The sequence below is a fragment of the Sinohyriopsis cumingii genome, chromosome 6 (genome assembly GCF_028554795.1).
Source record: "Sinohyriopsis cumingii isolate HCF-2022 chromosome 6, ASM2855479v2, whole genome shotgun sequence".
Classification (NCBI taxonomy): Eukaryota; Metazoa; Mollusca; class Bivalvia; order Unionida; family Unionidae; genus Sinohyriopsis; species Sinohyriopsis cumingii.
The window spans coordinates 16354585-16369521 of record NC_142966.1 but is presented as its reverse complement, the minus strand read 5'-3'; the positions used below and the strand labels follow the sequence as shown (position 1 = coordinate 16369521).

The following is a 14937-nucleotide window of genomic DNA, read 5'->3' as shown; positions in this document are numbered from 1 at the left end:
TATTATTCTTTGACTCACACAATTTCAATTGTCAACGCATTCAAGATTGTAATTCATTAGGAACACTGCTGGAATTCACTTGGAATATTATATACTTTTGGATTTGTTATAGATTTGTTAGGACTCATTTTGTTTTCATTGACAATACATTCAAAGTTCTTTTCAAATTTTCACTTTTATTTCTACAAATATTCAGAATTTTAAATAACTAAATAAACACACACACACACACACACACACACACACATATATATATTTCAACCTTTCTAAAGTCCGTTTAGGGTGGATGTATGCTAAACAAAGTTGTATGCTTTCTTCTTCCTTCGTAATATACTGAAGTTTTATCAGCATGATGCAAGAACTACATTTTTCGATTGACATTAATTACTCTATTCATTTTTTTCTTAAAAATGTCTGTGTGATACATGTATGCCTCAACATTTTCGTTTTATTGTGCACCTAAAGTTAGTATTTCTATTCAGTTTGTGAAAATTAGTACATACACTAGATGGATAAAAAATGGTTGTTTCGTTTTTTATAAATTCAGTTATTATTTTGTATCTTACAACAACACTGTGAAAGATATGTGGTACCGATAAGTAATGTGCCTTGTTCGAGTCACGCCATTGTAGACAATGAAGACATAGTGCAGCGAAAATCGAGCACTCGTGACCCTGCTCAGTATGTTAACAACCAAGGCACAGAGCAGCAAGAATCGAGCACTGATGACATTGTTCAGTATGTATTTAATCAAGGCCCAAAGCAGAAAGAATTGAGCCGAGAACATCCAGGCCTAGAGCAAGAATAACCATGCATTCATGAACCCTGTCCAGTACCCTCCACTGGCTGTTGTTTCACTCTTGGATCTAACACAACATTTTATCGCTTGGATACATTTCGTGGACTGCCAGCATCCCTAAATACGATTTTGACCTCAGTAATGCACACACCCAGTCTACAAACGTGTGTTCTTCTTCTGACGCCCGTATTCTCTGTATTCCCACAGTTTCAACCAAGCCATATTGCCAGATTTATTTCTCATATCAGGGCCATACTATCTGGAACGAATTGCCTCTTGTACTTAGACACAGTGACAACATTGCCTCATTGAAGAACGCTCTAAAACTCATTTAATTCAACTGCCAGAATAGATTTACAAGAATAACAATGCTCCTTCACCCGTAATTATTTTCATCATATTTTTAATTCAACGGTGTTGTGTTTAAGCAATCTTGATTTGTCCTAATCTGTCCTCTATATCACGCAGTTATAAAATCTTTTGGTGTATTTATTTTGTAAAAGTTATTGTCGTAGGTTTGACACTATTTAGCAAGCCACAGGAAACTACTGGAAAACGTTCTCAGATATTAACATTGTCCGAGCCTCAGGCTCAAACGCAACCGAACAGCGATGAAACGACAGTGGTCGGTTAAGGCGAGCACTTTAGTCCACTTGGCACTCCAGTTTGTAAGAGCAAAATTAGAATATTTGGTAACTATACTGTATTGATCAAATTGACGACACGGACAGGCATATGTTCTAACGTTAAGGTGTTGCTGAACTCGTAAAACAGAAAATCGGCTAAATGAATTGTTCCTACAATTAGTATATCATTATTTTCAAGCACAGTCTATCCTTGATAGACACAAGAACAGCTAAAAATGAAACGTTATCATGCAACAGAAGACTTTATTTTTCAGTGAGGCATATGTTAGCAATATTTGCTAAGAAACAGTCTTAGAGCACCTATTTATATAACCTATTAAAGAGAAAAGCAAGCCAATCTCAATAACATGAATGCTTATTGCTTTTGGTTTTATGGTCGCCCAATTCCATAAAATGAATGTATATTGCTTTTTCTTATGAACGCCAAGATCAATAACATGAATGGTTATTGCTTCAGGTTTTATGAACATGACGTAGCTTGCATGCATTCCTGCACTTTTCGTTAGCATGATGACGTTTGTATGCATTCTAATTTTATACATCTGCATATAATGAAATACAAAATTGTCAAATAGCAAATGTACTACCGTCATGAATGAGGCATTAGAGTTCTCTCTACTACCGAATAAAACTTAGATATCCTAACTTTTGCTACTTTTTGTAAACATTTCACAGCTAGATAAAATTATATTAAAAAGTAATAGAATGAACACATTTAAAATCTGTAGTAGAACATGTGTATTGTTCATTAGACTGTATAACGGTTCTATTCAGATTGAAATTATTTCATTGTACATTCCGATTGTTACATGTCAATACAATTAAACTATAATGCAAAGATGCATGAAATAAACTATTCAAAACAAAACGTGAAATACAGCCTTTTGGTTTTGTATAAACGCAAAGTAACTCGCCACGTCTTTCTATACCATAATTGGGATGCTGTGCTAACGCAATAACGTTAAATGGATATGTTCCCTATCATTCATTTCTGTTAAAATCTAAGCCTTGAACATGGAATGATTATCAACTGTTATTATCCCAGACAGTTGTAGGTACACAAAGCATTCTTCAAATTTTATAAGACATTCTCTGTTTCTTACACGGGTTACTAATCATGTTTAATTAGTTGGTGATGTTCTTTAAACACGCGTTGCACTGTGCATGCGGTATCACTTGACTCTTTTATGTTACCATTCTCTCAATTGTAAGATATAAATCAGCCATGTCTGTTATAAACCGTGAAGATACGATTTCATGGATCTCACAGCCGTGACTCTTTAATATGCAATATTTCATTTCACTAAGTGTCGCTTGTATGACACCTTATATCGACCTCTCTGCTTTAGGAAGCATGTAATTAAAGTCTGAATGATAAATCTGATTGGATTACTGACCTATGGCTGTAGCTCTTGAATTGTGTTGCACGGAAACCCTTTTTATATGAATGCCAAAATGACGTGAAGCATCGGATCGACATGTTGAGAGTAAATCGGTTTTTGGAGACAATTTTCGTTTAAATCATTTCCCCATCTTGCATCTTTTAATCATTCATTTTTATGGTAAATACAAAATAATCTCTATTTTTGAACAAAGGGTTTATTCACAATTGGCTATATGACATTTCTATCAATTCTGTATGTACGTCACTTTCCCAGTATGCATTTGACACGAATACTTGTAAGTCAGCTTGTAACAATTATTCACATGCGTGAACGCGCGGAACAGAATCATTCGAAGGGCTTTTGTTTCATCCATACAAAAGTATTTCAATGCGACAACCCGAAATTTCAGCTAATAAAACTGAGCCTCATTGTATATAATATATTCGGATGCCATCACCATTGCCAAGTGGTATAATCAACTACAATTGCGTAGATACATTTCAAGCAACAGAGACATTTTGACAGATACATCCTATATCTTTTAAACTATTTCATCTGTAAATTATAGAATTTGAAATTTGAATGAAAAGAAAATATCGTACTCATACATTTCTTAATATATTAATATTAATAAATAACTCACCAATTTGTTCAATATAATTTAAACATTGATAATTAGTTATTAAACTCTATTCGAAGTAAACTCTGGAAGAGTTGCCGAGCCACATTTGACTAAAATGTCTCATTTATCATAAACCCTTTATTCCAAAATACTTCCTTCTACAACTAAAAGGCCTTTAAGATTAGCATCAGCCGAGGTCAGCAACATTCAAAGTTTATACTTTAAAAATCTTCCTATATTATGTACACGATACGTTTTCATTTTACATTTCATTATCAAGATATGTGCCATGTAACACGTGTGATTTAATTGTCATTATCGGGACATGCCTCGTATAACACGTGTTTTAAGTTTCATTATGCACAGTGCATACCGCATACACATTTAGCACAGGAGTCATTGTTATACTGTTAGCAAGAAATTCTGACAAATACGAAGGCAGACGCTCTTTTTTTCTCCCTCAGTCTCTGTCTCTCTGTCTCTAAGTATATTATATTTTATATATATATATATATATATATATATATATATATATATATATATATATATATATATATATATATATATATATATATATATATATATATATATATATATATATATATATATATATATATATATATATATATATATATATATACATAGGGGTGGATATGCGGAAATTGTGCTCTATTTCACCAAATGTATCTTTTGTTCTCGTCAGGATGGAAATCTAAAGAGCTAAATGTCGAAAACAAAACTGAATGATCCATGGTATGGTTGGAATTGTATCGTTCATTTCTACTAGACTTAAGAAAATGTTTCAGCAAGACGCATAAGCAGTTACTAGATTATATTTTATTATATTTTCATAATCACAATAGCATATGATATTTAACAAATATTTCTGATACAAATTAATTCGAGAGACAATAACTTACAATTCAAAAGACATAATTTGTATAACTTGTGATTGCATTTAGTTCAATTAGTATTACATACGCAAGCGCAGTAGCAACTGCGTAACTATAACATTTTAAAATCAAATTGTCAGTTTGTCAAATACTAAGATTGTTCAAAAACAATATTTATTTTGAAAGTATATTGAGGGAACTAATTGGTAGTTAGCTTTGTTTCGCATTCCCTCAACATACATAAAAATTGAGTAGAAATGGCTTTATGCTGTGACTCTACGAAATTAAAACTTGGAACATTGTTGGTCGGTCAATATTTATTGCTTTTAGTTATGTTTCTGCTTACAAACCAGAATTGTGCAGATATGGACTACAGCGTATTCTATTACTTTGTCAACATAAGTAAAAGAACAATATATAGAATACTGCTAGTAAGTTTATTCGTACTCCCTGTTCCGTGGCACTGAGATAAATCCGGTATGTGACCAACACTATTTATATATGGAAACAGTATTCCATTAATATAGTGTGTATATCAATACAAACCTATATGCAGAAACATTCATATGTACAACGTTTATTTCCTAAAGTAATGATAGTGACATTATTTGGCATCCTACATAATCAAAACTACATATGCAATGAATACTTGACATATCAAATGCATTTGGAAAAGTCTTACATAAAAACTTGCTTATAAAATATAACTGATTAAACATATTAAAATTGCATACTATATGGTGGATTCTTAAGTTATCGACTTAGAAGATTTAAAGTGGCTTTATGCAGTAAAAATGTTTGTAATTGTCTGGAATTCTCAAGATTTATTATGATATTACATCATTTAAACGATCAATAATCTCCAAAAATGACATGCAAATCTAAATACATATCGGTAATATCAAGGGTTTCTCACAAATATAGAATAAATAATTATTAGATCGCATTACGCAAATTAAGGGACCGCTTCACATGTGTTTTCTCTTTGTTGCGTTCCACAAAATGATTGTTTATATACCTAGGCCATGTGTAGAATATAATCTTCCATTTATTTACAAAACGTTTCTCCGAAAGATAACTTTTCTGCTCTTAAGAAAATTCAATGGCACAACTTAATTTGTAAAGGATTATAAAAATTGTCCATTCTAAATTTGTTTATGCTTATGAACGTTTTGGATCGCAAACATCGAAGGATTGTGAAAAGGGAATTGGACTTAAGACATTCATACTATCATGGCAATTACCAAATTGGACATCCGCTGGTGCCTTAAGGTACACAATATCACACATCCATAACGGATAAGACATATATAATGTGTTTGCAAATGTTAGAGTTATACACATATGGATTCAATGAAAATAGGAAAGTAACTGTAGATCAAAGTCTTCCACATATCTGCATCTGTCATTTTATTGAAACTTAATATGATATGTGTAAAAGGGTAGTTCATTATGACATATATACATACATACATCCACACATCCACACATACATACATTCACTAATCCACCCGCCCACCCACCCACCCATCCATCCATCCACCCACCCACCAACCCATCCACCCATCCATCCATTCATCCATCCATCCATCCATACATACATCCATCCATCCATCCATCCATCCGCCCACCATCCATACGTACATAAACACACTCACACACATATATATGTGATATTAGTTATATAACCGTATTAAACAAGGTGTAATAACAAAATGTCATCGTGTCACAAAAGCTCTCCAGATTATTTTTAACTAAAGCAATTAAATCCAACTTTTCAAATATGTTTTTAATTAGTTTTATATACCTTTTTAACTACTCAAGCTTAATCTGATATTAATAAATTAAACGGTTAATTTTTATTAAAATAAGACGCGATAATTATCATCTTTCTACACTTGAAGAATGTGAATAGACACAAAAGTCTTCAAACTAATATTTAAAATGTAGAAAAAATTAAATTGCAATTTTCATGATAATAATAGTAATAGTTACATACTACTATTTAAGAGAGAAAGTTAAATGAATTAGTTTTCTAATTCAAATAATCGGTTCCAAACTCAATAACCACGTATGGGCTATATGAAAGGATTAAATGTAATCTTTTTTTAAAGCCAAATAATGACAAAAATGAAATTTGTTCTATTTTCCGTTTGTTCATCTTGGCATTGATACTTTACAGGACTAGTATAAACCATTTTTGTTAATCGCAAGGGCCGCGAGATACTGACGTGCATCCATTATTCATGTGTAATTTATACAGAAGTCGATAAAATAGGCTTAAATCGAACCTTAAAGATATGGATACTTTCAGTCTACTTGACTCTCTGTACTATTAATATTGTAATTTCAAATTCCAAGTATTCATTTGAAATACTCCATTTAATTTTATCTTAAGGTTGTGTGAAAAGGTCATGATAATAAAGACAATATATGACAGATGCGAAAACACGTTGTTTCTCTTGCGAAAGTTATACTTTATTTTCAAGGTCTGGCCGTTTGTTATAGAGTTCTCATTCACTAATTTATTTAGTTCTTGAAGGTGATTTAATTGCTGGCAATCACTATTTATTTCTTCTTTCCAATTTCTTTTTCTGAAACGTTTGCGTAAACACTGCAAATACAGCTTAAAGTCTATTTAATTGTCTCATAAAGTTTCATCGTGAAGAGTGTCAATCAAAGTATGAAAACGCTGGTTAAATAGTAATACATACAAAAAAAAAAAAAACCGACGGGTTTCAAACACACAAAAATATATATGCATCTGTTTATGTCTGTGTATGAATACCATAACAACAAACTATTGATTTTTCGTGAAAATATTTTGCTCACGAACAAACAAAATAAATGGTAAAATGATTACAAATAATAAAACACCTCACAGTCCATCACAACAACATACCCCTCCCCAAATTATAACTCGATTTCTAACCCACCAGATTGAAACGTCAATAGAAGTTCTCAGACTGGCAAAACTGAACGTTTCCTACAGACGTCATGTTGATATGTAGTGCCGCTATTAAATACTGCTTAAAGTGTAATGTTACACATGAAAAGGGTAGTGCTGTAGATACCATGCGCTGGCATCGACAATGTTTTCATTCAATAATGTTTTTGATTACTTATGGTTCTAATAACAAATTACCAGAATTACATAACATTGATGGAGTCAGATGTCACGATTATCATCCTTGAAATGTGTTTTAGGCGGAAAAAGAACCATTGGACTAAAAATAGAGATGACGGCTATGAGTTTATATTTCAAGAAGTATGGCTTAATGCATCTATTTGACTCCTCTATTTTTATTTACGAATTTTAGGTGCAGTTTTATAAAAGAAAAGAAGATATATTGTCCATTACAAGAAATAAGACACAAACAAAGGGCGTTGCTTTATGTGAACCTTTTTCTTTGTCATACTTAAATAGTTAACTAATGAAATAAATAAATCATGAAAAAAAAATGACATCAATTTCCAAATGTCTCGCTCAAACTTAAACTTCTAAAGGTGAAAATATTCAGGGATAGCTTATAGGTGAAAATATAAATAATTGTTTCAAATCTTATTCAACATGAATTGGATTTTCGGCCGTATGATCAACTTTGTATGAGATAAATACAGATCATCGTTGTCTGATCGTAGTTATTAACTTTCGATATCTTTACCAATCCAATGTGACCCATTCGTTTTTCATTTTTCGTTTCTCCGTTATTTATTCTCTAAATACGTTGCATGTTTCGAAATGTTTATCCGCTTCTAATTTGATTTTTTTTTTACCTAACCTTAATTTTGCGCAATTAATACAGATTGAGATACATATAGGCGAAACGTTTCTTGGCACCAAAGAAACAACAGAAACAACAACAGCGACAACATGGTATTAAAACTGGGTATCGTGGCTGTATGTAAGAAGTTAGTATCTCGTCGGTCTGCTATTACATAATGCGAGAGCCAGACATTTGTCTGAAAGAGAATTGCATTTATTGCACAATACAAGAAAAGAATGTTCCTTTTTTACAGATGGCATATAACCGAAGAATGATTAATATATTTGATAAGTTTCCTTTTTGTAAATTCGTATAGTTTTAGAAAATTACTTTTTTTTGGGGTGGGGGGGGGGGGGCGATATTTGTAAAAATCGGATTCTATGAAAATCATGTGAACTTGAAATGCCTATTTCATTTTCCTTATTCCATCGCTTTCGGCTGCTCGTAATTTAATTTGTGAAATGCCTACTCAAAGACTGCACTTTTGATATTTATTTTGTAGAGATACAGCTAGTAAAACTGCTTTCCACGGACGTCATCACTCTAGTGCCCATTGTTCTACGGGTGTTTGGCCATTTATCTCGGAACACCTTCCAGATGGCGTGGCGGCAATACTGATAGAGTATTGCCGTTATGTGATTACTGCCATATTTTGTCTTCACGTATGAACCAGAGCCAAATAGAAGCTTTCTAGTGCTTGGACTGTTGTCTTGCGTGCACTTCCTTTTATTCTCAGTGCAATGAGCATCTCCAGACTGACGTGGCTGGAAACCCTCTTCAACCAACTTCCACGTGGAATAACCGTGTTCTATGACCCTGTAAGACTCCACCAACTCTTGGTACTTCATCCTCTTTCTCTCGTGAGCCTCTTCTGTCATTTCTTCCCACGTCACAGTAAATTCCTCGAGTTTTCTTTGCAGTTGTGATCAGATGACAATATCAGGGCAGAGGGACGTCTGAGCGACGTTAGGAAATACCAGTTTCCTGCGCACTTCGACCAATATTACCCATGACTATGCTTCCTGCAACCATCCAGCATTCGCCGCAACTGCGGGCTTTTGCTGTCGTGCCGCTTTTAAAATAACAATAACAGCATAATTTATGGCTGACGTTTTAAGAAAAGTTTTTTTGCGACTCTTTTTAATGCAATCAATTTAACGTATTCATTTTTAACAGGGAGTTTCACGAAGAAATCATTCAATCAACGATGACTTCATTAAAATAACCCAATCTGCATACTAAACAGTTACATATTTGTTACGTGTTTATGCTCTTATTAAAGGTAACAAGAAATAATTGTAGACAATAAACTTTGTAAAATTTAACAGATACTTTATTTCCCTAGAAAAACAATAAAACAGTGAGAAAATGTACTTACGGTTTTACGAATCAAATCCAAACTGAATCCAAGAGTTAAAAAGTAGAAAGTCTTATTATTAAAAGGTCCTAAATGATACTGATTTCGAATCCCAATGCAATCCAAAGTGTATGACGATGACATATGTAGTAACATGTGAAATGCTACAGTGACAAATGTCTCTTGTTGAATCACAGAAAATATTATTCCAGCTTTTTAGTTCTGAAAAAATTTCGATGAATGTCCTTGCCCAAGAATTAATATAGAGTACTAATATTGACATGGAAAAGAATCACTTTTCTTTACAATAATTTGAGGAAAAGAAAATAATTAGCCCAAACGACACCAAACATAAAATACCTAGACGTCTACAGTGTTAAAGCACGAATGAACATTCCTTCTCAAGACATCAGTAATAAGTCCAACTATAACGTAAAACAGATTCCCGGAAGGATGTCAAGATTTCATCCTTCTGGAAAAACTAAAACTTTGTAGCAATAAACACATGTTATTTGTCACGTACTCCAAATGTTGATTCCATTTATGAATCTTACTCTGAGAAAGAAAAAACATTATTAAAAATTATTACTGGTTCTGAATCAAGGTCAGGAACTAGGACAGCATTAGATAAATGTTTCTATTATTAGTTGGTTACTTTGAAAAATTAAAAACAATCAGTCAGAATTGAACACTTATTCTAGACAATATAAAATCCAGTAAAAAAAGTTACATTACAATATCATGTAATGGAAATGTGTTTTAAAACTAACAAACAAACAATTAAATTAACTCAAATATAAGTTATATCAAATATACATAACACAGAATATGCAGGTTAATTCGAATTCTTATCGATCAAAGATCCAGAAAACAGCAATTACTCTCACAAGTACTTTTGATTAACACACATATATATGTTTCCATCTTCTTCTTTGTGGATCACATCAGCCATGCGTCAAGACACCCATCATCCTTCGAGAACATATATCCATCGAGAGTACATGTTTTTCAAAGTAAGTTCGACTGGGTAGTTGTGATAATTGCGGCATTATTTCAAGATGTGAAATAGATTTTAAAAGTTGCATTCAGTACTGAGTGAATGCTTTGCCAAAAAAACAAACGTGTATGATATATCAAAGAACAACAAAATGGAAACCTAAATGAAGTATAAATTATTAGAGTAGGTTTACGTCATATGCAAATATGCAGCTGATTTTAGATATATTATAAACTTCGTTCAAACATGTATGATTACACTCTAGCAACACTGCGCATATAAGGCTCTTGATAATGTGTGCAGCAATAGAATCCGCCATTATTTGATATGTAAATTAATGATTTCGAAATTGGCCAATGAACTACTTTTCGTAGATATGCAGGGTCGATCAGGAAAGTCTACATCATGAATGAAAACCTTAAATAAAACATCTAAAATATATAAACATTTGTATATATTGGTATTGCTTCGCCGTGTGCTACATTCCGGTGTTTGCATTTTAAGGGTGTGGGGTGTAGTGAGTTGGTGGGAGAATATAATCAGACAAACGACTCGTTAAAAACAACAATTTCCTGAGCTTTCAAATACCTTAGAGTAAGGTTTGTTCATTTTGTAAAAAATGTTACAATGATTTTAAAATTCACGAACGATGAACATTTTTAAGACATCTATATTACCACTCTCAATGTCCAGTTTCTTACACAAAGATCCAATCATTGTAGGAAATGATTAAACAGGATAATTACAAAGTTTAATAATATCTTGTAACCGTGGAAAATACTGACACATTATTCTTTTGTATTATGTGATAGATCTTTTAGGACTAATTTTGTTTTTATTCGCAATACTCAAAGTTCTTTTTAAATTGTCACTTTTGATTCTAGGAATCTTCATTATATATATATATATATATATATATATATATATATATATATATATATATATATATATATATATATATATATATATATATATATATATATATATATATGGGGGGTTAAACCTGTCTAACGTCTGTATAGGCTGAATGTATGCTAAACATTCTAAACGTTGTATGCTTTCTTCTTCCTTCGTAATGTATTGAAATTTTGTCTGCATGGTGTAAAAACTATATATCTGCTATATATCTGTAATGACAATATTTATTTTACTAATTATTTTCTTAGCATTTTCTGAATGATACATGTATGCCTGAATATTTTCGTTTTGTTGTGCACCCAAAGCTAGTATTTATATCATGTTTGTGAAAATTAGTACATACACTGGATATAAAATATTTGTTTCGTTTTTTAGAAATCCAAGTAATAATTTGTATCTTACAACACCAATGTGAAAGGTATTTGGTGTCAAGAATAAAGCGTCTTGTTCAAGTCACGCCATAGTAGACAATCAAGACCTAGCGCAGCAGAAATCGAGCACTCATGACCCTGCTCATTTCGTAGACAATCAAGGCCTTAGAGCAGCAAGAATGGACAACTCATAGGCCTGCTCATTGTGGAGGCAATCAAGGCATAGACCAGCAAGAACCATGCACTCATGACCCTGCTCATTTCGTAGACAATCAAGGCCTTAGAGCAGCAATAATGGACAACCCATAGGCCTGCTCATTTTATGGGCAATCAAGGCATAGACCAGCAAGAACCATGCATTAATGACCCTGCTCAGTACGTTTCAAACCAAGGCCTAGAGTAAGAAGAACCATGCATTCATGACCCTGTTCAGTACCTTCCACTGGCTGTCGTTTCTCTCTTGGATCAAACACAAAACCTCATCTTTAGGATACATTTCGTAGACTGCCTTCAGCTCTAAATACGAATCTGACCTCAGTAATGCACACACCCAGTCTACAAACGTGTGTTCTTCTTTTGACGCCCGTTTTATCTTTATTCTCACTGTGTCAATCAGGCCATATTGTCAGATTTAGTTTTCATGTCAGGGCACAACTATCTAGACCAAATTGCCTCTTGTAATTAGACACAGTGACAGCATTGCCTCATTCAAGAACGCTCTAAAAACTCACTTCGTCCAGCAGCCATAACAGATTTACAAGACTAACAACGTTCCTTCACCCTTAATTAATAATTTTTATTTCAACGGTGTTGTTTTTAGTAATCTTCGCTCGTCCTAATCTGCCCTCTATATCTCTCGCTTATACAATCTTTTGGTGCATTTATGTTGTAAAGTTATTATTGTAGGTTTAACACTATTTAGCAACCCAAGGGAAGCTACTGGAAAGCTTTCTCATATATTCGCATTGGCTGAGCCCGAGACCCGAACCCACGTAACAGAGGTGAGATGACAGTGGTCCGTAAAGGCGAGCACTTAGTCCACTTGGCACTCCATTTTGTAAGAGCACAGTTAGAACAGTTGGTAAGTGTACTGTGTTGAGTAAATTGACGACACGCACAGGCATCTGTTCTAACGTAGTCATTGGAGGGACAAATGCTTCGAAAACATAATCCTGAAAACATAATGTGTCAGCAAATATTGTAAAGCTTTTAAAGATTAAGTCTTGTACGCAGCCATCATTTTTATTATCCATGGAAATCAGCGCGTATCGGGTGTCTGACTGTATTCCTTCTCAACAGACTTTACGTTTATTACCTCCAGACAATATAATCTTTAAAGTGTTGCTAATCAACTAAGCGAAGTGTTACTACAATTGATATAGTATTACTTTCAAGCACAGTCTATCCTTCATAGACACAAAACCAGCTTAAAATGTAACGTTATCATGCGACAGAAGACTTTATGTTTCAGTGAGGCATCTGTCAGCAATATACGTTAGAAACAGTCCCAGAGCACGTATTCATATAATATTTTAAAGAGAAAAGCAGCGCCAATTTCAATAACAGGAATGCTTATTGCTTTTGGTTTTATGAAGGCCAAATTATATAATATGAATGTATGTTGCTTTTGATTGTATGAATGCCCAGCTCAATAGCATAAATGGTTATTGCTTCCCGTTTTATGAGCATGACGTAGTTTGTATCCATTCCTGCTGGTTTCGTTAGCATGATGACGTTTGTATGCATTCTAATTTAATACATCTGCATCTTCGCGGAACACAATACATACATGTACACACTGGATTACGCGTTGGTTACCAGAATTCGATGATGACTAATGCGTCCTCAGTGATTAATCATGCGTTTATATCCATGCATTCCAAGAACAACGTAAACATCCACCATGAATAAAGCATGGTTCGTAGACAAAGAGTTGCGGAATGATGAAATAAAAAATTATCAAATAGCAAATGTACTATCGTCATGAATGATACGTTCAGAGTTCTTTCTAATACTAAATACAAAATTAGATATTTCCAAACGTTCGTTACTTCTTGTAAACATTTCACAGCTAAATAAAATCATATTAAAAAGTAAAAGAATGAACACATTTAAAATCTGTAGTAGAACATGTCTATTTTTCATTAGACAGTATAACGGTTCTATTCAGATTGATATTGTTTCAGTGTAAATTCCGATTGTTACATGTCATTACAATTAAATTATAATGCAAAGATGCATTAAGAATAAAAGTCTATTCAAAACAAAACTTATTCCTTCTAGACTACAAACATTCAGTGTCAGTTGTTATGCAGCAGGACTAAATTTCGGGATTGATTATTTAATGTATTCTGTGGAAGAAAGAAAAAAACATGACAACTAAATTCATCAAAATATCCCACCCCAAAAATTGAACCGTTCACCGTTAATCCAATCAATAGGACCATAATGTTTATTCTCCGAACAATGAAATATACTTTTCTTGAATCAAATTCAATAAATTAGATATGAAAACGGTCTGTATTTAACAAGGAGTTCGTATTTGTGATGTTTACAACTCACCTATGTTGCTCCTGACGCAGTTGTCTGATAAATGCTTTATTTACGGAAATGAGTGTGTGACATTGGAACCTGTGTATGTGCCAATGTACCTACGTAGGTTTGTTGATTAAATACTAACAGTTATCTTTCTAAATGCTCGATTATAAAAATAGCCAGGTGTTTTCGAAGTCATCGTGCTTAATCTCGACGAATAAAAAAGAAGTAGTACTCCACAATGCGCCAAAATAAAATCTGTTGTATTATTTTAATGCCTTTTTCCTCCAAACGTGCAAAGTAATGCTCCCTATGATATTTAGTATGAAAGTAAGAGATGCAGATTCTAACAAGTTGACGAAAAGAGGGATCGATGATTTGTCCATATAGACTGCAAAACTTACATTGTAACCTTGAGGAAATGACTGTCATTACTGTTGTGAGGCACGTCGAAAGTCATTGAAGAATACCTACATTTCCAATACGTGTTGCATTACTTTTCCTTAAAACCACATGCCTGATATTAGTTGATATTCAAAACTTAAAAGCAAGAATAAACAACATGGAACTCAACTAATCGAGATATTTTTTGAACGTTCAAAAATGTATGTATCTTTTATACTCACTTTTTAGTCCAGTCCAACAT

The 14937-nt window shown here is 33.1% G+C and overlaps 1 protein-coding gene across 2 annotated transcripts in view; it reads right to left on the bottom strand.

Annotated features, from left to right (window-relative positions):
- The window catches only part of LOC149796424 (glutamate receptor ionotropic, kainate 2-like), a 342732-nt gene that overhangs the window by 107530 nt on the left and 220265 nt on the right, over positions 1 to 14937 (bottom strand). The window lies entirely within an intron of this gene.